Here is a 21,231-nt window from a genome sequence, read left to right as displayed (position 1 = left end):
TGTCTGCATGGAATCTGCGTGGCATGTTGGGAGGTCCTTCGACCTACGTGAATTCACACTAGCTTCTGTTCTGTGCCCTCACACCTCATTTTTACTCTTTTTTTTTATAGTATGGAATAGAGTTTATTTAAGGCATGGGGAGGGGAATTGAGGGAGTAGAGAGACAGAGAAAGGCAGAGAGAGAGAGAGAGAGAGAGAGAGAGAGAGAGAGAGAGAGAGAGAGAGGAGACTGTCATGACACGTGGAGAGAGGGGGGGAGGGGAATGGGGAGAGAAGGGACAGAGAAGGAAGAGGGGAAGAGAGTAAGAGCAAGAGAAGAGAGCTCATTTTTACTCTTAAACACTAGTCAGCCAAGGCCCACCTGTATACCATGTATACATCAGTCACCTTCTGTTTCCTTGACACTCAGCCCTCTCCAATGAAGGGAAATGAGGGTACAAATAGAAGTGGTAAAAGGTAATTCATCTCCTCTCCTCACTTTCCCTCTCTCTAACCTGGTGCAGGCTTTCTGTAGCTTGCGAGCAATCGGCCCGGGGGCCATGGTATTGACTAAGATTGGCTGAGAGCCCTGGAAGCCTGCACCATGTTTCACCAGATAGGGACAAAAACATGGGCGTCCTTTAGAAATCTGGCACAGTTTATAAAAACCTGTTTAATTCCCAATAAGGAAACGAGGCGGTAATTAAAGAGTTTAATCTTGAGGGCAAGAAAGGTCGCTGAACGGAAGGGGCTGCAGAGGAGGAAGCTGAGTAAGGGATGCCTTTTGTTGTAAACATTTCTCCTGGCTGCTGTGAGACATGGGCAGCCAGAGAAGCACTGTCTGATCCAACCCAACCGTCCCGTGGTACTGATTGCATCCACTATCTACCAATCACGTGACCAGGTTGCCGTACTGGCCTTGCAGGGTGGTGTGGAATGGCAAAAGGATCGTGACTTCATCCCCAGACAGTCCTTCGAGCACTGGTCCTCTCTGCCCAGATCTGCTTCGGTAGCTGGTAGGCATGAGGACGGGGTTGGGGGAGGGCAGCCAGGCATGAGGACAGGGAGGGAAGCCTGACAGGAACCTGTTAGGACCCATGGAACATGCTCTTGTTTTGGGTCCCCAGAACCTTGGAGGCATTACAGACAAAGCAGGTTCGTTCTGTCAGTGAGCAAAAGCACAAAGTAGCGTGATGCTGACCTGCCCAGTTCACCTTGTCTGAGGTCATGGAGAGGGGGCTACGGCCAACTGGCCTGGCTCACCCATGCTGCCGTGAGTAGGGAGGCTGGAGAAGAGGAGAGCCATACTGGATGAGAGCCACTTGGAGCCCTCATCAATATCACACTGGGAAATGTCTTCTGCGTCTCCACTCCGTCACTAGGGAGACAGGGAGACAGAAAGGCTGTGACAGCCTCGGGCAGGCTCTGGTGAACTCGTTTGGCAGAAAGAGCAACCTAAATTGATGGGAGGCTATTTGTGGTCTCTGTATCCCACAGGAGTGTGAATTGTATGTTTAAATGTTTGAGCACTGTCCCAGATCCAGTGGGTGGTCACGCACACTATATTACCCCCCTGCCCCCAATCTGGAACATTATCTGCTCTGAAAAGCTGAGCCCAGCTGAAGGGCTGTGGTGCTGTCCACCCAACCCTGGACTCTCTATGATACTGGGCCCTGGAACTACTTTACTCGCCCTGCAGAGAGCTGGAAGGGTTAGTAGCCCAGTGGTTGGTGCAGAAGAGCAGAGGCCCCGACCTTGTCGTGACCTGGGTGAGAACCAGACGTCTCATGGGGTGAGAGAGAGACACGATTCCTTTGGAGCATCCTCTTCCTGGGTTTCTCTGGGAGGACTTCCCTTACACTACACTCTGGTACTTGTCTTAGGGCCTGTTCTGGGTGTTTCAGCAGGAAACTTGCCCCACCCCCTCCAGGATCTCCAGCCTGCTTTTGAACGCTTGTTCCGGATTCTCCATGAATCTCTTCCCGGCCTCTAGCTGAGGCCGTAGGGAAGGCAGGTGTGAGTGGCTGAGTTCCAGTTAACCAGGTGTCTGAGTACCTAGCCCTGGACTCCCGAGCTTCTGACATTCCACCTAGTATTTTACTCTCAATGTAGGGTTCTGCTAGCAGGAGTTTGAACTTGGCATACTTAGGCTCCTGTGTGGTGGCTGTGTTCAGTATGAACCAGCGGGGTAGGTGGGTCTGTGGTTGGTAATAAAATCAGCAGGAGAGAGGATTTATATGTGTTGGAGATCAGTGGGTGGTGAAGTTCAGAGCCCTGCCCCTGGCCATGGTGTCCTGTTCTTGTCAAATGTCTTCCTCTAGGCTCCTTGCCCCTGCCAGGCGGTACTGATCCTTGGGCTTGCAAACAACCACTTCAGTCATCCGACCCCCAAGTACATTCCCCCAAGGCCTTGCTTCTTGATGTGGGTGAACATCACAGCACATCAGAGCCACGGGAAACCTCCCCAGCCCTCCTCCTCCACCATGCTTCGTACTTAATCTGTGAAATTGTTATTTGTGGGAAGCAGGAGCTAGCCGCTCCCAGAGTTGGCTTGATTTCTCTAAGTAAGCATGTCAACCCATCAGCTCAGAGTGAGCTGGCAACAGGCCACTATTGTCCCAGCCTGCCTGGGGCTGGCCTGCCTTCTGAGGGTCAGCACAACCCAGAGGGACATCTGGCTCTGAGACTTTCTTTCTTCACGTGGAGGGATGCCTCTGGAGACAAGGTTTTCCCCAGTGATAGGTGGGTCACATAGGGACTCACCTCTTTTTTCTGAGCCTCTGTCTCTCTTCTGGTCTGTCTTTGGTATAAGGCTATTGGTAGAGCAGCGTTTCCTTAGCACCCCCACGTTAGTGGCTCCCATACTTCCTGATGCCGCCCAGTCCACCTGGCCCTTTTGTGTACTCAAAGGTGCCTCTCCCCTACTAGTTCTCAACTTTCCTAATGCTGTGACCCTTTAATACAGTTCCTCATATGGTGACCCCCCAACCATAAAATTATTTTCATTGCTACTTCATAACTGTAATTTTGCTACTGTTATGAATCATAATGTAAATATTCAAGATATTTGATATGTGACACCTATGAAAGGGTCGTTTGATTCCCTAAAGGGGTGGCAACCGACAGGTTGAGAACCACTGGTCTCCTCCATCCAGGGTCTGATAGCCTCTTCCTGGCAGGGTCAGGTCATTATCTGCCCTAGGGTATGACCTATTGCTGAGTCTGCTGACCCAAAGGGGACCCCCATGGGTGGCCCTCTGCTGAGGCCCTGTTGTATATTTGCCTAATTGTCACTGCCTAAAGGATCTGCTCTGATGTACTCTAGGCGGTCTATGAAAATATTCCTATGCGCCTCTGCCCCTCCCCAATGAATTATTTGAAAGACTTTTAAGGATCAGATGTTAACACAGGCTTTCATCCTCATCCTGTGAAACCACCTACTGTCTTTCCAACTGTGTGTCCTCTCCCTTCTGTCCCTTGTCCCGGGCCAGTTCACTACGCACCCTTCTCCTCCCAGAGAGCCTCCTCGGTACTTTAAGCCCTTGAGAATGTTTCCTCAGTGCCAGTCTGGGCCGCTAGCTTCCTCACCATCACTGCAGTGGTCTACCCCTTAGAGACCCTCTCCAGTGGACCGCTGTTTCTTGTTGTGTTTCTTGCTCACCACCCAGGCAGGACCTAGGGCTGGGCAAGTGCTATGCTGTGCCTGCCTGGGTGGTGGTGAGCCTTCTCCCAGGAGTGGGTAACAATAAGGCCTGTCAAATACCCAGCAAGTGGTGGAAGTTACCAGGTGCTTGGTTGATGCCAGTTGTGGCATTTATTGGGATCCTCCTGTGTATGGGAAACTATACATTATTGTGGTAGACACACACACACACACACACACACACACACACACACACACACACACACACCTCTCACATTATGGTGAAGGCTAGAGAAATGAGGTCCCTACAATGAGTCTGGCTCTGAGCTGGCTGCTTTCCTTACAAGATGAGACCAGGACCCAGACTGAGAGGATTCCACTTGTGGACACAGGGAGAAGGAGCCATCTGCAGGCTAGGACAGTGGTCTTGCAGAAGCCTCAGACACTGGCTTGCTAAAACCTTGACCTCAGCTCCCAGCGTCATTGGCAGGAGATAAGTGTCTGCCTTACTTTGTCAGAGCTGCCCTGCAATCCTAGCACTTGAGAAACAGAAGCAGAAGGATCAATTCCAGGCCAGCCTCAGCCACGTAACAAGTTCCAGAGAAGCCAGGGCTACAGGAGATTCTGTCTCAAAGAAAGGAGGGAAGATGCAGATGTCAGTCCACAGCTGTGTGCCTGCCTCTCCCCTCCCAGCCTCCTCTGAAGTCACCTTATTAGCTTAGTGGTATGTGGCTCACCTACCAGGGAACAATTCCAGCCAAGTCTAGGGGTGTGGCAGTCATGGCTGTGTCTAGCTGCTGTCAGGATACCTGGTGCAAAGTGGCTGGAGATGTTCGTCATGTAACTCATGGGTATTCAACACCCAGGTGCCATTAGGGTGCTTTGTAGTATAGAAGAAGGGATACATCCTGGCTCCATCTCGGGCTTGTAGTCTCAGGGAGGGCTGAAAAGCAATCTGTGACAATGGCAACTGGGACGCTAAGGAACAGAAAGCCTGTTACTCTTCCAGCTGCACAGACTCGATGTCTGGCCCTTCCATGAGTTCCAGAATTAGCCACTGTGCCACAGCTAGATTCCCAGTCATTGACACCTTTTCGACAGTGTTTGATCATAAGGCTGGCCCAAGAACTTTAAACAGCTAGTCATATCACATGCATGAGAACAGACAGAAACGAATGCAGGCCTGCTCACTTGCTTGTGCTCGGCTTGATTTCTTCACTCTTACATAGTTCAGGATCCTCTGCCTAGGGAATGGTGCTGCCCACAGTGGGCCTTCCCATATCAGTTAACATAATTAAGATGATCTCTTATAGGCATGCCCATAGGCCAACTCAGTGTAGGCAATCCTTATAGAGACTATCTTCCCAGGTGGTTCTAAATTGTGTTAAGTTGATTTAAATTGTGTTAAGTTAAATTGAAGCTAACCATTACAAGTGTCCTAGTCCATTTTCTGTATTTAACAGAACCCTTTGGACTGAGTACATAAAGATCTCAGTTCTGGAGACTCCGAAGCCAGCTTTCGGGGCTGCGTTTGGTGAGAGCCTTCTTGCTTTGTGTGTAACAACACAGCAGAAGGCAGCACGTGGGTGATTGAGAAGCTCTTGCTTTATATCAAACCCACTGTCCCAGTAACTAGTGACATCATCTGTTCATGAAGGCAGGGCCTGGTGATCCAGTCATCCTGAGGCTCCCACCTGTTAGTGTTGTTGCTCTGGGAACTGTGTGTCCAGCTGATGAGTTTTGAGGGACACCCTCAAACTGTCTTGGTGTGCACTTTTGAAAAATACATTGACCCGACTATGTCCTTTTCTTCACTGTCTTGTAGTAGGTCACCAAGCAGGGCATATGAAGGAGTAAATGTCCCCAGAGCATAGGATCCTATGGCTGGTCTTCCATAGACCTAAGCAGATCAGACAGAGATGCAGACAGGCAGGGTAGCTAGGAGGGGACCTGTCTGACCCTAAGGCAGGGGCAAGGCTAATGTAAGTCCTTTAGAAAAAGTGCCTGTGTCCCTTTGGAGTCAGAAGTTACACACAGGCTCTGAGTCCCTTCTCTGAACCCTAGGCTAGCTCTGTAATCTGCTGGCAGCTGGACCCACAGCAGGAGGGATGCTGGTGGGCCACACACAGCAGAGATCTTATTCCTACCATCATCGCCACTGGGACGGCTTGGTGCAAGGAGACGTTGGCAGCAGTGGGACTTGGCAGGAGACAAGTTGTTTGTCATGGCTGCGGGCCAGCCCGCAGGTTGTCCCACAGCATGTCCTTGGGAAGTCTTGCCCACCTGCCATTTGGAGTATGTGTATGTGTGTGTGTGTGTGTGTGTGTGTAAGGGGAGTGGATAGAACAAGAGGAAAGAACCAAGAGACGGGGGAGAGGTGTCCACATCCTGAGACCACAATCCTGTAGAGGAGACAGAAAATAGGGGTCCAGACCATCATGTGTACCACAGTCTTCTCCAAACTCCTGTCCCCCAGAGGCTAAGAATGGAACTTTCTTTGCAATGGCTTCCTATTGATATCACTAATTAGAATGGGGTTACAGTGGACTTACGAAAGGAGGAGAGGACAGAGTGGACAGGGACAGGAAGGTGTTCGGCTGCAGAGACAGAGGTTGGAGCAAAGTATCTGCTAATCAAGCAGTGGTGGGGATCGACCCACCCAAGAAGCTGAGCGAGAGCCCACCTGCAGTGTTGAGACACTGTGCTTGCTGTCCCCTTCCACAGCACAGGGTGGTCATGTGCAGATCTCCCTGCAGTTACAGCTGACCCTGGTCTCAGAGCTGCAGGCTGGGGCTTCTGAGCAGTGATCTATCCCTGTGTCTGTACCCGGGAGACTTGGTGAGCTGGAATCCCTCTTGCGTACTTTTCCGTTTTGCTGTTCTAGGACCCTTTAAAACAGCACTCTTGGCTCTTGAGCCACATGTGGCTCGTGAATTCCAGGATCCCTGGATTGGAGGCATAAATTCAGCTTTTCCTTACATGCATAGCCTGTTAGCGAGGTGACTTGGACAGACACCACCTTGGTAAATGTTCCACGAGGGTGAAGTGTGGTTGGGGTGTCCTTGGGACCCTTGCTCATCCTGGGTCAGATCCTGCTGGGCTCTGGTCAGAGAGGGTGCTGGGCTCTTGTATGCTCAGCAGAAGGTTTTGGAACAGTGGCTATAGGCTGTGGCCCTGGACATGGGTCCCCAGAGCCACTGTGGGCCTCAGCAGGGGAACTTGTTTACTAAGAATCTGAGCAGTGACATCCAGAGGGAGCTGGGCCGGGCACACTGGCCCTGGAAACATACCATTGGCTGTCCTGTGGGACTCCAGGAGCCTTTTCAGTCTCAGCATTGGGCAAGAAGATAGTTCCTTGGGGAAGGCCAGAGCACTGCCACACACAGGTCCGTCAGCCACCAGCTCAGTGGAAGATTTCTAAGCCCAAAGGCCTGGGACTGGAGGTCATGGCTTTAGGCATTGTGCTATCCAGACACTGGGAGACTGTATCACCAAAGTAGCCAGGCTATCTGCTCTCTTAGCCTTGCCTGATTCCCCTTTCTCCCCCTCCCCACCCCCCCACCCCCGCTTCCTCAGCAGGGTCTGCTGGGAATTCTGGGAAATGCTGTCCCTCCAATCAGGTTATGAACAAAGGAGGCAGAACCAGAGATGCTTAGACTTGCCCTTGTTCCATGCTGTTGCTGATTGAGGGGACCTGGGAGTGCACAGGTGCTGCTCACAACAGTCCTTCCCCCCTATTTCTGGTACAGGCTTTAAGGAGGAAGCTACCATGTCCTAAGAGGAGTCAGGACATCAGCCCAGAAGCTGAGGCTAGCAGTTCTCTGCACTTGCTGGCTCCAGCCGCAGTGTATGACATGCCTGCATTTACTTGGGAGACCCAGATGGCATGAGGCAGCACCAGCTGTGATCAGGACCTGTCAGTATCGGGGCGGCAGGTAGCCTCATCTTCCTGAACCTCGTAATTTTCCTTGTAAAGTGATACCTGCCCCGGTGGTACAGTATCTCAAAGGTACTGGGTAGCAGGGGTACTGGGCACCAGAAGTATTCTGGGTGGGGTAGTGGAATGGACAGTTTCCGCCTTCCGTCTCCACTACACATAAAAATATCCAGTCTCATCTCCTGGAGGAAGGGACTGTGGTGAGTCAAAGCCACTGTCACCACAGGTCTCTTTCTCGTGTAGACCTACTGATGCCACCACGAGGACCCCACCATCTAGGTCTCCTGTTCTATGTTCAGTAGTTTTCTCGTTGCTGTGACCAAAACACCTGACAGGAAGCCACTTCAGAGAGGATGGGTTTATTTGAGCTCTCTGTCCATCTTGGTGGGGAAGGGTTGGCAGCGGAAGTCAAGTTAATCACATTTTATCCGCAGTCAGGAAGCAGAGAGGCGAATGCTGGTGCCCAGCTTACTTTCTCCTTTGTACTCAGCCCAGGACTCCAACCCACGGGATGTGTTGCTTGCCCCAATAGGTGACCCCTCCAGAGTTAAACCTGCCTGGAAACGCCCTCCCAGACATGCTCAGAGGTGACAATGAAGACTAGCCGTCACATCTCCAAATGCCATTAACCGTGAGCCTGGGGATTTTTGACACAGAACCCTGGGGGACACATGCAAGCCACATCGAACTGCGGTGAACGTTTCAGTCACATGAGCACTGAAGGAGGGGACAGCAGGTGTGGTCACTCCGCATTCTGCCATTAGCTCCAGCAATTATTACACCAGCACTCCAAGGCTGGCCTTGTAGGCTTAGGGATCAGGATTGCAGCAGTGAGCAGTGAACAGTCTGGGGCTGGAGGTCTGGTCACACCCCTTCCTGGCTGTGTGGCTTTAGGCTTGCTGCTAACCCTCTCTGATTTCATTGCAGGGGTAGCAAACATGAAACAGGTTCAGCTGGTGAAGGGCTTCAGGGTGGCCTGACACTTCTGAAGGGATGGCATTCTCTCACTTGCTCGGATGTGGCAGAGCTGTGGCCCACTGATTCTGTTCAGTTCTCACTTCCGTGTGCTCCACTGTGCTTATTCTACGTAACAGACCATCCGGAGTGGCCCTTTTAGCCTAGCATCACACTCGATGCATATCCAGCTCCTTCCCATTTACCTACATGGGCTCTGCTACCAGGCATGCCTCTCTGTGTCCCCCTCTCCCCGGGTATCTTTCTAACACTTTACCGCCTCCATAAATCCTGAGACCAAAGCCCATCCCCCACTAGCTGTGGGCACAGACACCCCTGCCATCCCAGCTGGCTATCTAGAGCCAGATCACCCCTCGCCCTGCTCCCCGTCAGGCTTGGGGAGTCTGCTCCCTGAGTAGTGGGTGATAAGGGCAGAGCCAGAGCAGAGGGGTAATTAAATCATGAGGTAAAGCTTTGTAGAACACGGGATGCCTCATTAGGCCGTGAGTGAACAAGCATGCGTGCCTGCCTGGGCCCTGAGCGCCTGTGAGCCCGTGTAATTACAGCTCAGTGTGAGCCTCGTTAGCTCCATGTTCAGGGAGGGCTTGGTCTGGGGGGCCTCCATGGAGCCACTGGAATCTGCCTCAGGGTGGGTGTGGCCTCCCTGCTTGGTTAGCCTGTGAGATTGAGGGCATCCAGGGGTCTATCCTGTGGACCGGACACTGGCCTGGCCCCTGGCTTATATCCGTTTCCCAAGAAGTTTCCGTAAACCAGCACATCAGACAAGGCCTCAGGTAGGAGTGAGAAGAGACCTTTCATTACACAGACAGAAGACAGATGGGCAGATAGGATCTTAGAAAGGGAACCAGGACAGTGAGGGCTTGGGGGATGAGGGGCCCAGTGTGGGGAAGCAGTATGCTCATGGAGGCCAGAGACCTGGGCCCATATTATGTTCACCCTGCTCTATATCCATGGTGTTTGTCCTGGATCCTCTCATTCAGTCTCCCCGAGTAAGCTATTCAGAGCCAGCCTCTGGCCAGTGGTCAGTCTTGACTGTAACACTCCTGTGTCACCCGGTTTCTTTCCAGTGACGATGTTTTTTCCTGGTTCTCCAGGGAGACACTGCCTTACCTGGTTCCCACACCTCACAGCCAGATTCCTAGGTGAGAAATGTGATTGGTTCAGATCTCTAGGAAGCCTGTGATTGGCTGGCTGTAGAAGGATCCCTTTTGATTCAATCAGCAAAGGCAGCAAAGGAGGGTGGTCAGTGTGAAGAAGCTGGTATAGGCTGGCCTAGCCCCGCAGGGGAGACAGCAAGAAGAAATTGCTCAGATCTTTTTGATGTCAGTATCCTTTTCAGAGTTCCTTTCATTTGAATTTTGCATATGTGTACATGAACAAACTGACACATAGCATTTAATTTATATTCCTAATATGGGCTTATCACTTTCCAGCATTCTGTACAAAAGTGCCCGGCACTGGGACAACATGTGGGATTGAAGATTTAGGAGCCCAGTGGGCATGGCAGTTCTTCATCACCATCTCAGTACTTGGGAGGCAGATGTCTCCAGTTTGAATGCCAGGTTTAGTGTCCACCAGCAGCTGGTGGCCCACCGCATAGCTCTGAAGGATGCCTTTGCTCTACACCCTGAAGGACGCAGCCTTTCCCACTCATTTCAGAATAATTGAAGGAGTCTTCAATGCACTTGTCTATTTGACATTGAAGACTCTGCTCTGGCTTGCCCTGTCTGGGCACCATCACTGTTCTTGTGCCTCTAGTGAGCCCATTCCTCAGATTGGCTATGGTAATGCCACTGCTCACTGGGTGACTTAAAACAGAACCTTCTTTCTGGTTCTGCAGAGAACGCTGTGTGAGGCTGCCAGTGTCCCTCGACTTGCGACCATGTTCCTCTGGTTTCCCATTACCTCCTTCTCCTCTCTGGTCCGTGTCTCCTGTGAGACGGCCATTGGATACCTTAAGATCCACTGGGGCGACTCAGGACGAACTCTTTGGATAGACCTCTGCTCAGTTACATCTGCAAAGACCACTTTTAGATGAAAACACACACACACACACACACACACACACACACACACACACACACACACACACACGGAGCTTCTGGGGCTCAGCAGGCAGACTTGTCACTGTTGTCACTGGGAGGTGTCATTCGTCTTCTGTTTAGACAGGGATGCAAGGAGTTAGCATTAGCTCACCCAGCTAGTGGGCACTACTGCCCCCTGTGGCTGGGGTTAGGCCACGTTTTTCCAGGGCCAGTAAGGGAGGGGTCATTTGATGACCATGTAGGAGACTGAGACAGCCCACAGCACTGCACCCAAGGGCTGAAGACATCTGGCTTTCATCCTGTAGGTAGCGCTTGCCTGCATAGCCACCATCTCAATAACAGGTGTTAGCAGATGAACAACCACGGACAACAATAGATAAACTCAGCTCCGAGAGCCCCTGCCTGAGCGCAGCACAGTCCTGTCTGTAAGTCAGCAGCTGGGTCGCCATGCTGGCAGCATTCACAAGCTCTGCCACACCTCTCAGTCCTGTCACCTGCAGCCCTATCTGCCCATGGCTCCAGCTGTGTGCGTGCCACCCTTCCCTCTGGGATCACCGGGATGGCACTATTTTGTGTTTGCCACTGAGATTCTCGGGATGTTACGTCAGTGTCTGGATTGAAGGTGGCTGCTTCCTGGATCCCTTTCCAGCTCTGGGGTGGGAAGAACAGGCTTGGCCCCTCCCCCAGCCAATCACTTCAGGGGAACCTGGGTATGTGCTAATGGACCCAGGAAGCTGTAAACTCTAATGAAAGCACTGGGGGATGAGGCTCAGCACGGGGCTGCCTGTGGCTTCCTTCCTCATAATTAAATCGGGGATCCTCCTGCTTAGGGGTTGAAGGGAGGCTGGGCCTCCTGGTGGCATTTGTTCAGCGCCAACCCCGATTCCTGTATTCCTTCATTTAATTCACTTGAGTGGACAGGGGTAGGAGGAGAGAAGAGCTCACCCAGGCATGTGCTCGGGGGCTCTGTGAATCTGGGCAATCCCTTTAACTTCTGGCTTGGTTTTCTCATCTATATAACGGTGATGTTTATGTAACAACGGCTGGAGTACAACTGACTTCAGGAATTCAAGGTATGGACAGAGGTGACCTCCCACGCAGTCTGCCTTAAGGAAGGGAAGGAACATGGGTGGTATCAATCAGAACCCTCAGCTCTCACACTGCACTTGGTCTGTGCCCATGCTCCTCTGAGCACCCACCTCATCTGTCTCCTTTTCAGCCCTTCCAGCAGGCCTCTGTAGTATCTTGTGAGCATCCTTCATATTGTGCTGATGATGTGGTTGGGATCTGGAAAGGACAGCGGCTTGCTCAAGCTGACACCAGCAGAGTGTGAGTCCTAGCTGTGGTTGGCATTTCTCTGCCTGCTCGAAGCTCCAGTGAGACTCCTGCCCAGCTGGGCTGCCCACGCCAGACCAGATTGACACACTAGGGAAGGCCCTCTACTGGTTAACATCAGAGAATAGCATAGTATTGCCCTGGGGACTGTGACATCTGCAAGGGGGTTGAGGCGGGCCAGTTTAAAGGTACAGTGTTGGTCGGCCTCAGCCTGATATCCATTTAAAGGTAAAGGATTGTGTGAGGGACTTTGTCACAGCGTTCCTTGGCCACAGACATCCCCCCTGTGCATGGCTGAGGCTCTGGAGGAGTCTTTTTCTGGTCAAACCTGAGTCTCCAGCATCTCTTGGCTGTATTCACTTCATTTTTATTAGGTCTTTACAGAGTGGTTTCATTTTTATCCTGGCTATTGGGCTTGGCTCCACCTGGCTTTTCTGTACCGTTCACCTTTGGTAGTTATGGGCTATGGTTCCCACACATGGACCTCCCTCAAGAGGAACCCTCCCCAGAAGTGTGAGTTAGAGATCCCTGCTGTCCCGTCTCCCCAGCTGCAGATCTCAGAGCCCTTCATTTCCCCACAGGCCTTGGGGTGCTTCTGATTTGCCTACAGGATAGAGCACTCTCTCTTTAGGCCGCTTATGACTGTCCCTCTGAGTACTCGGGAGACCGAGCGTGCTTCTCAGGTGTCACAACTGATGACGCACCTAATGCCTGGGCACGGGAAGTCAAAGTGTCCTTACTTGTGGATACACAGTGAACAGTAGGGTCAGAAGCAACCCCAGCCCTCCTGGCAGGCACCCTCTGTCACCAAGGAGGGCTCATGCTCTCATACTCTGACATGCATCCAGTCCAAGGCAAAGATAGTCCCCGGGTAGAGACAGTAGCACGCTTGGCAGGACATCCCTCTAACCTGGGGACAGTACTGCAGCCTTGCTGCCATCAAAGTTCCCCTTTGCTTTCACTCGAGGATGCAGAGAGGACCCCTGAGTTATTTGCTCAGTCAAACAAGACTCTTGGGAAGCAGCAGACCGAGCCCGAGGAACAGCCTCTGTGACTTTTGCCTCGGAGCAGCTTCTGAGCAGGCTCCCATCTGCAGCATGGGGCACCCTGCCCACCTTAGTTAGGAAGCTGTTCTCGGCTGGCCTGTGCTTAATTGCCCAGAGAGTGCCAGCCTGGTGGGCTTCATCTTCACCTGCATGGGAGGCACCATCCTGCCAGGCACCATAATTGAAGTCCTTGGCTGCTTGGTTGTTCTAATTAACTGAGAGGCCCCTCCTGCCTCCTGGCTTTGCCAGCTGCCTACAAGGGGGAGCCTAGAGCTAGGCTGCCTACTCCAGGGTGGGGTGGGCTTTCCTGATGGGTCCTTGCAAGAAGCTGATACTCCAGGGTCCTGGTTCCCTCTGGATTAGTTGCACACATGTGTAGCCCTGTGTGGCTTTCTACCACCAGCATTTCTGCTCCAGTGGGTTGATAGGATTCAAATTCATTGCCGCCGCCGCCGCCGCCGCCGCGCCCTCCCGCCCCCTCCTCCTCTTCCTCCTCTTTCTCCTCCTCTTCTTCCTCCTCCTCTTCTTCCTCCTCCTCCTCTTTCTCTTCCTCTTCCTCTCCTCCTCCTCTTCCCCCTCTTCCTCCCCTCCTTCTCCTCCTCTTCCCCCTCTTCCTCCCCTCCTTCTCCTCCTCTTCCTTCTCCTCTTCCTCCTCTTCTTCCTCCTCCTCTTCCCCCTCTTCCTCCCCTCCTTCTCCTCCTCTTCCTTCTCCTCTTCCTCCTCTTCTTCCTCCTCCTCTTCCTCCTCTTCCTCTCCTCCTCTTCCCCCTCCTCCTCCCCCTCCTTCTCCTCTTCTTCCTCCTCCTCCTCTTCCTCCTCTTCCTCTCCTCCTCCTCTTCCCCCTCCTCCTCCCCCTCCTTCTCCTCTTCTTCTTCCTCCTCCTCTTCCTTTTCCTTCTCCTCCTTCTCCTCCTCCACAACCACACATAGCTGGAAACCCCACCTCAGGTCTTTCTACACTGAACAGTTGATTCCTGCACAGCCAGCCAGAGCCTTTCCAGGTTATTGATCACAGCAGGAGCATGGATTGGGGGGATCTGACGGTCCTTCAGGCCCAGGTCTCTGGTTCTGGTGTCTGCGATGTTGGCTAGTCACTGGGGACTTTATGGTTGGTAATGGGCATGTGACAGCCTCATAGAGGTTCAGGGGCTGTGCCTGGCTGTGTGGGGAAGGTGCTGCTTGGGGTAACACTGGCATTCAGAGCTGACCGTGGTGGGTCTCAATACTGTGGACCAGTAAGGCTCACTGTTCCGGGTGGGCCATGCTAGTTATTCTGGCTGTGTTGTTTCAGGAACTTTTTTTTTTTAAGGCAACTTTGTGAAACCACAGTGGCTTAGAGTCTGTTTTAAAGGTCATGCTTGGAGTTCCAGGCCACAAGCCACAGACAAGGCTTGAGGAGCCCAGCGCTGAGACCAAGCTGTGTGAAGGTGCAAGACTGTCCTTTGGCGGTGGGTTTGGGGACCTGCCTCCAGGGTGGTGTTGGGGGTATTGGCTCTGGTGGTCAGCAGGTGTGGAGCAGCCATCTGCTCCTCAGTCAGCTGCAAGTCGGACCCTTGGAAGCTGCAACTCCCCACATGGAAGACAGCTCCCCGCCAACCTCCCTGCTGCTGGGGGAAGTTTAGCTCATTCTGTGTAATGCATCTGTGTAAGGCCCTCTGATACCCAGGCGAGGACCCCTCCAAAGCCACTGCCTCCCTTGCAATCTGGTAGCTCAGGCTATGTCAGCAGGGGCTTGGGTGGGGGATCCCACAGGGTATCAGTGAGGAAGGAGGAGGAACTGGGCAGAGGCCAGCATTACTCTGTGTCACGTGATTGCTCACAGTGTGTAAGGACCGAGCTCCTCACTGGTCAGATCCAAATGGCACTCTTCTGAATCCTTGACGTGTGGCCTAAGATCTGGCACTTAGTAGGGGAGCAATAGATGCTTAGTGGGTGAGCAGTAGAGGCCTGTCTCTTTCAGAGCACTGAGAAACACCTGCTGGCTAAATGGCAGTGCTAACTGTGTGAGAGGAGACGAGGGGGCGGGAGCTGTATATTCCATAGGCCATGGGATCTACAGAAGGCTTTAGGGAAGGTCGGGATAGCATGACCAGAGCTGAGGCAGGAGAGTTGGGTAGAGGAGATGAGCTGGGCCTGCCAATTATGATCTCAGCACCCTGCTCAGAGAATCTGCCCAGGGACTCGGCATCTAAGTGCCTGACTCCCCTCTGGAGCAGACAGGCCTTGGCAAGGTCTGGTGGACACATTGATGGGATGAGACCTGATGGTGCCAGACCGGCATGGTCCCCACTTCCGGCCTGACAGCTGCAGCCTGAGAGGGAGTGCAGGGCCCCTGGGACCTCAGGTGCTGGGAGGCCTGAAGCTGGCCCCAGCCAGCCAGCCTCAGCCAGCCAGCCAGCCCCAGCCAGCCAGCATCAGATATCTGAGTGGTCAGTCCAAATCAATGTCAGGCAGCTTGCCCCTCCTCTCACACAGTTCAGGGCAGTGTCCTCATTCTGGACAACCGTGGTTGCCACTTTACAAATGGAGAAACAGAGACTCTGAAGAAACCATACAACAGGGCCAGGTTAGACTCCCAACCCAGGTCCTTAGCAGAACACCACGTCTTATATCATCTCTCTCTGTATGTCTGTTATTCATGTGTCTTTATCATGGTGGCCAGGGCGGGGTTGGGTTTATACCTGAGATGATGGTGATAGTGGCGATGTGATTGTCATTTAGGGGTACTATTGCTGTGATGAAACACCATGACCAAAAAGCAAGTTGGGGAGGAAAGGGTTTATTTAGCTCACACTTCCACATCATTATCCATCACTGAAGGAAGTTAGGACAGAAACTCAAGCAGGGCTGGAATCTGGAAGCAGGAGCTGATGCAGAAGCCATGGAGGGGGACTGCTCACTGCTCCGCCGGCTTTCATATAAAACACAGCACCGCCATCTGGGCTGGCCCCACCCACAATGGGCTGGGCCCTCCTCCATCAACCAGTAATTTAAGAAAATGCCCTACTGTTGGATCTTATGGAAGCATTTCCTCAGTTGAGATTACCTCCCTTTGGGTACCTCTACCATGTGACAAGCTGACATAAAAAAAGCCAGCACTGTGATGAAGATGCCCCCCCTCCCATCCACAACTACAACAATGCGCTATTTGTACCCGGCAATGGTTTCTGGCTGTGCATTCCTGCCTCTGCTGTCTCATTTAGTCCTTACATGAATTATAGTCATTTAAGAACCTGGGGCTCTGAGTATCAGAGACTGCAACTTGCCAAGGTCTTTGCCAGGGCCCCTCAAAGCTCAGCCCACAGGGGAGAGTTGTCCCTCTACTGATCCCAGGCCCCATCAGGACTACCAGGTCAGGCCAGACTCTAGAACCTTCATTAATAAAGAAGCCGGGTAGCATGGAAGCTCTTCTGGAGCCTGAAGTTCAGAGAAGTAAGCAGCGAGTGGGGGTCGCCTCCCCATCTCCTTCAGCCTGATCTGTCCGGAGGCCAGAGACTGGCCTCAGGGCACCTGGCCATCAAACTAGAGCCAGAATTGGGTGTCTTCTATCTTTGAGCACCATCCAGCCTTGCCTGGGCTCAACCACATGGTGCTGACCACAGGCAAATCCACAGCTGCCCGTCTGCCTTCCAGGCCCATCTGCTGTTCCTTCAGTCTGGCCAACAGACATGCCATGGGGCGGGGAGTGAGGGGCTGTATCTTCTGGCTGCATACTGGCTCCCTCTGCAGTCCCAGCCCTGGTCAAGCTATAGGGGCTTTTAGAAGCACACCTGAGCTTCTATTCTGGGGCCTGGGTTTCTGCTTGACAAGCAAGGAACCTGTCTTAAAACCATCTTGGTGGCATGGAGTGTTATAGGCCTGAAAGACAAGTGGGTACCAATGAGTGCAGTGTGAGTGGCCCTCACAGACCGTATTTATTTATGTAGAATGACAGTGGCCAGATCCCACAGGGACAGACTGGACAGATGTAGATCTGTGATTGCTGGACTGGGGAAGACGGACTAGGATGCTGCCGGGGTCTGGAACTTTTCTGGGGGATAGAACTATGGGTTAGAAGGCACTGTGGGCTTCCAGGCACATGGAATCCACAGAGAGTTAGGCACACTTCGAAAGGGTGAGCTTTGAATTAGGCATGTCACCCACCAGCCTAGAAGATGCTGAACTCAGAACAAGACTCTAAACATGTTTCTAAACCCTCTCCTAATGCTGGGATCTCACCATGAGGGAGGAGGCCCCAGTGGGGAAGAGTCCAGGCTAGGGAACGAGGATGGACCACTCTCTAGCTGCAGGCACTTTGCCTACTCTGGGGTATGGACACAGATGCCTGTTTCTGTCATGGATTCCTTTCCTGGTGGTCTTCAAGACTCTCATAGAGCCATCTAGCAGAGTGCTTGCCCGTGAAGCACAGCCATGTGTCTGGTGCCCATGAGTTCCCCTCCTGTATGCTGCCTCTGGCTCCCTCTGTTGTGTTCCCATGCCGTCTATGCAGCCGGCACACACACATGATGACCCTGGGCTGCCTCTGGGCCATCCTGAAGCCCATGTGGGTCACATCCCCAGCCGACTTGAATCCCAGATCTTCTGGGATCAGGCTGGGCCTCTCACGCCTAGGAAGCATCTTTTGGAGCACTCTGAGGGCCCTGATTCCAACATTTTCCTTTATTAACCCCAGTTCTCGCCCCTGACCCCTTTAAGCTTAAGATGCACTGGCCTGGGGTAGGGTTTGTGGTGTCAGATTCAAGGACTCTGGAGACAGCTTGCCTGGGATTAAGTCGCAGTTTTGCACTCAGTAGCCAAGGGGCTTTTGGCAAGTGAATTTTCCTCTTTGCCTCAGTTTTTCCATCTGACCAATGGGGGGATAGGGGTTCCACATCTTTTCAAAGTTGTTCAAAAGATTCAGCATGTGCAGGTGCTTGATTGGGCTCGAAGCTGACTGTGACCCCTTCTGGCTTGAGGTCCAGAAGCCACGAGGCAGAGCCTCAGTCTCAACATCTCCAATTCCTATGCTCTTTCTACGAGAGTCCTAACCTTCCATTCCTTGTTCCTCCAAACCCTGACTCCTGTAGCTGCTGCTTCTGGCTCTGCCTTCCCCAGCCTCTCCTCTCCTCACTTCCCGCTTCCTCTTCTCCTGTGAGGCCTGGCTCTTCTATTCTTTCATGCTTCTCCATTAAGAAGCAGCGTAGACCTCAGGATGCTGATTAAGTGTCAGAAGGACTAGGCTGGGCTTGCCCAAGCCTCTGCTCTGAGCCCTGATGCCTAGCGTGCTGCTCCAAATGGTCAGAGAGGGAAGGAGTCTCCCTGGGGCCTCCTGATCAGCTCACATCTGCAAGGTCCACTCAGACTTTCTGGAGCCTCTGGAACTTCCTAGTTCAAAGACTTTTTTTGTTTGTTTGTTTGGTGTTCTGATTTGTTTTTGTTTGAGATGTGTCTTTCTACATAGCCCCTGCTGTCCTGGAGCTCACTATGTAGACCAGACTGGCCTTGGACTCACGGAGATCGTCATACCTAGCCCCAGACATCTGAAGTGTTTCTAAGCCTTAGATACATAGTGACCAGGCAAGGATGACAGCTGCTCCTTTTATCCTGGTGGGGTCTGGGCTCAGCTGGGTGAAGCTCGGTGAGGGAGTAATGGAGCTGCGGCTGGGTTCCCATTACCTTCATGAACCTCTGTGGCCATCTCAGCTCCACACAGCATGAGGTGGAAAGCCAGCCTGGGCACAGATGGCAATCCCTGCATCTTCCAGGGCTCAGGGCTGCGTGGCTTCACCACAGCCTGAGGGTGCTGAGTTCCTAGGGTCGATAGCTCAAACCGTATAGCTCAGAACAAATGTATCTGACTGGCACTAGAAGCTGGGACTCTGAGATCCAGGTGTCAGCAGGGGGGTCCTGATGCTGGCTCCCTCAACAGGCCCCAGGATAGACTCAGCCTGACCCCTTCCTAGCTCTGGTGTTGTTGGTAGTCTTTGGCTTGTAGACTGGGGTCTGCTTGCTGCTTCTCATCACAGGGTCCTCTCTCTCTCTCTCTCTCTCTCTCTCTCTCTCTCTCTCTCTCTCTCTCTCTCTCTGTGTCTGTGTGTGTCTCTGTGTGTATGTCCACCCCTGGGTCCTACTCCACTTTTCTGTCAGGTCCTTGTGCTTAAGCCCCTCCTGCCTGCAGCTTGACGTCTTTATCTTGACCATCTACAAAAACCCTACTGCAGAGCAGTCTCTTGCTTGCAGGGCTGAAGGTCCAAACCTTTGTCTTCTTCTTTTTTTTTTTTTTTGGTTCTTTTTTCCGGAGCTGGGGACCGAACCCAGGGCCTTGCGCTTCCTAGGTAAGCGCTCTACCACTGAGCTAAATCCCCAGCCCCCTTTGTCATCTTCTTAGGGCACGCAATCCACCCGTCTTTGCTCATCGTTGCCTGCGGTGTGCAACAGCCTGTCATTACATGGCCAACAGAGGTAACACCTCTCACTTCTCATGCGTTCACAGGTAGACAGGCACACATTGGGCTGGCTCAGGGTGGTAGCGAGTGGCTCTTTGTCCATTGTCCCTGCTTGCCTCCCCTGCATGCCTGCCAACTCTGCAGAAAGAGCCTAGGGCCAGTTCCATTCCAGGTGTTTGCAGCTGCCCACACTGCACAGGCGCCCCCTCCCTCCCCAGGCTAAGTCTTGAGTGAGGGAGACTCACCCTGATTGAGCTGAGCGGTTCTACCTTTGCTGACCCACAGGCTTCCTAGAGTTTGGTTCCCCTCCAGTGACACAGGTAGTTTGGTTTTGGTTTTATTATTTGGTCATGGGTTTAGATTCTGCTTTTGTCACCGTGAGAGCTCCACTCCAGAGGGCTCCCAGGACAAGTGGATGGGATTGGTGGCAGACCCTGCCATTCTTCATGGTGAAGACTAGAGACAATGTGGACACAGACCACAGGGAAGAAGAGCTTAGGCCTTATGAGAGGCACACATTGGCCCTTGAGCCCTCAGCTAGAGGAAAGATAATTTTGCTGGTATGGGGTAAGGCAGGCATGTTGGAAGCACGTCCTGAAGGAGGTGGTACTGGGGCGGGAGGTGTCTCAATTCTACTAGGAGAAGAGGTGACCTTTCTCTACAGAGAGGCTGGCTGCCTAGTGACTTAGGTTGACATTGGTGGATAGTGACTTCCGGCTCTCTGAGGTAGCTTTGCCTCGGGTGAACCCCAGGACCTATGCTGTAAAGACAGGTGTGACTCCCACTAGCCCTTGATTGGAGAGCTTGGCAGGACCCTGGGCTGGGTAGAGGCTCTTGAGGGTAGAAGTAGCTTCTTCATTGTTACCCAGAACAGGACTGGAGGGGTGGGGTCACAGACTTTTGAGTACCACTGTACTTTCTAGAAGCCAGAGGCAGGCATGGCAGAAAGCTGTGGCTCTCTACTAAGTAGATTTTGTTTTGCCCTAATTGGCTCTTCTTTCCTGGTCCTTCCTCTCCAGCTGCCTCTCCATCCTCTCTTCCCAGAAAGACCACACATCATAGACTGACCACAGATGGGGAGCCAGGGCTCAGAACAGTTGAGATGCCCACTCCAAGCCACACAGCTGAGCTGCCTGAGCCACGGTGCTAACCCAGACTCCTCACTGGTCCAAGGAGGGCTCCCAAGCCTTTGTCTGTGGAGGGGGCACCGTCCTCCCGCCACCAATCGGAAGTCATCTCTCCCCCAGGGGGGCTTTTGTGGCTCCAAGGAAGCAGTGGACATGAAAATGACATACAAATTGTAAATTGCCCACAGACATTAGTATCTGTTACTGTGGTAACCGCCCAGCCTCGGTGGACCTCAATTGCCCTGGATGGCGAGGTTATGCCAGCATTCCAATTTAATTGCATTATTTTCCCCGTCATAAAAATAACGAGTGTCATGTATACCCCCAAAACTCATCAAATTGTCTGCATTAAGTATGCTGCTCTTGATGCATTGATTACGTCCAAATAAAGTTATTAAAATAATGTAGCTGCATCACAGAACATCTACAAAAGCAGAAAGGGAAATTTATTTTGTTTCATCCACCCTGCATAAAGCATTGTTAACAGCTTTACGTTAGCAGAATTCCAACCCCCCCACCCCAGCCTCGTTTGCTTATTTAACAAGGCTGTGATCACTGGTCTATATAATTAAGACATTTTATATACAATTTTATATTCTGTTTCCCCCCCTTAGGGAGTTTTAAAGGGAAACGGCAAGTGTGTGTAGCAGGCACTTGTCTGGTCCCCTCTGTTTAAGCATAAAGGGGTGTGGCCCTTTATCTCCTGTATCTGGGCCCCGAT

The 21,231-nt window shown here is 52.4% G+C and overlaps 1 protein-coding gene across 4 annotated transcripts in view; it reads left to right on the top strand.

Annotated features, from left to right (window-relative positions):
• Positions 1 to 21,231, top strand: part of Ppp2r2c (protein phosphatase 2, regulatory subunit B, gamma) — an 84,939-nt gene that overhangs the window by 31,614 nt on the left and 32,094 nt on the right. The gene's annotated exons all lie outside the window — the stretch shown is intronic.

Source organism: Rattus norvegicus, chromosome 14 (genome assembly GCF_036323735.1).
Source record: "Rattus norvegicus strain BN/NHsdMcwi chromosome 14, GRCr8, whole genome shotgun sequence".
In the NCBI taxonomy this organism is placed as follows: domain Eukaryota; kingdom Metazoa; phylum Chordata; class Mammalia; order Rodentia; family Muridae; genus Rattus; species Rattus norvegicus.
This window is presented reverse-complemented; position numbering and strand designations above follow the sequence as displayed.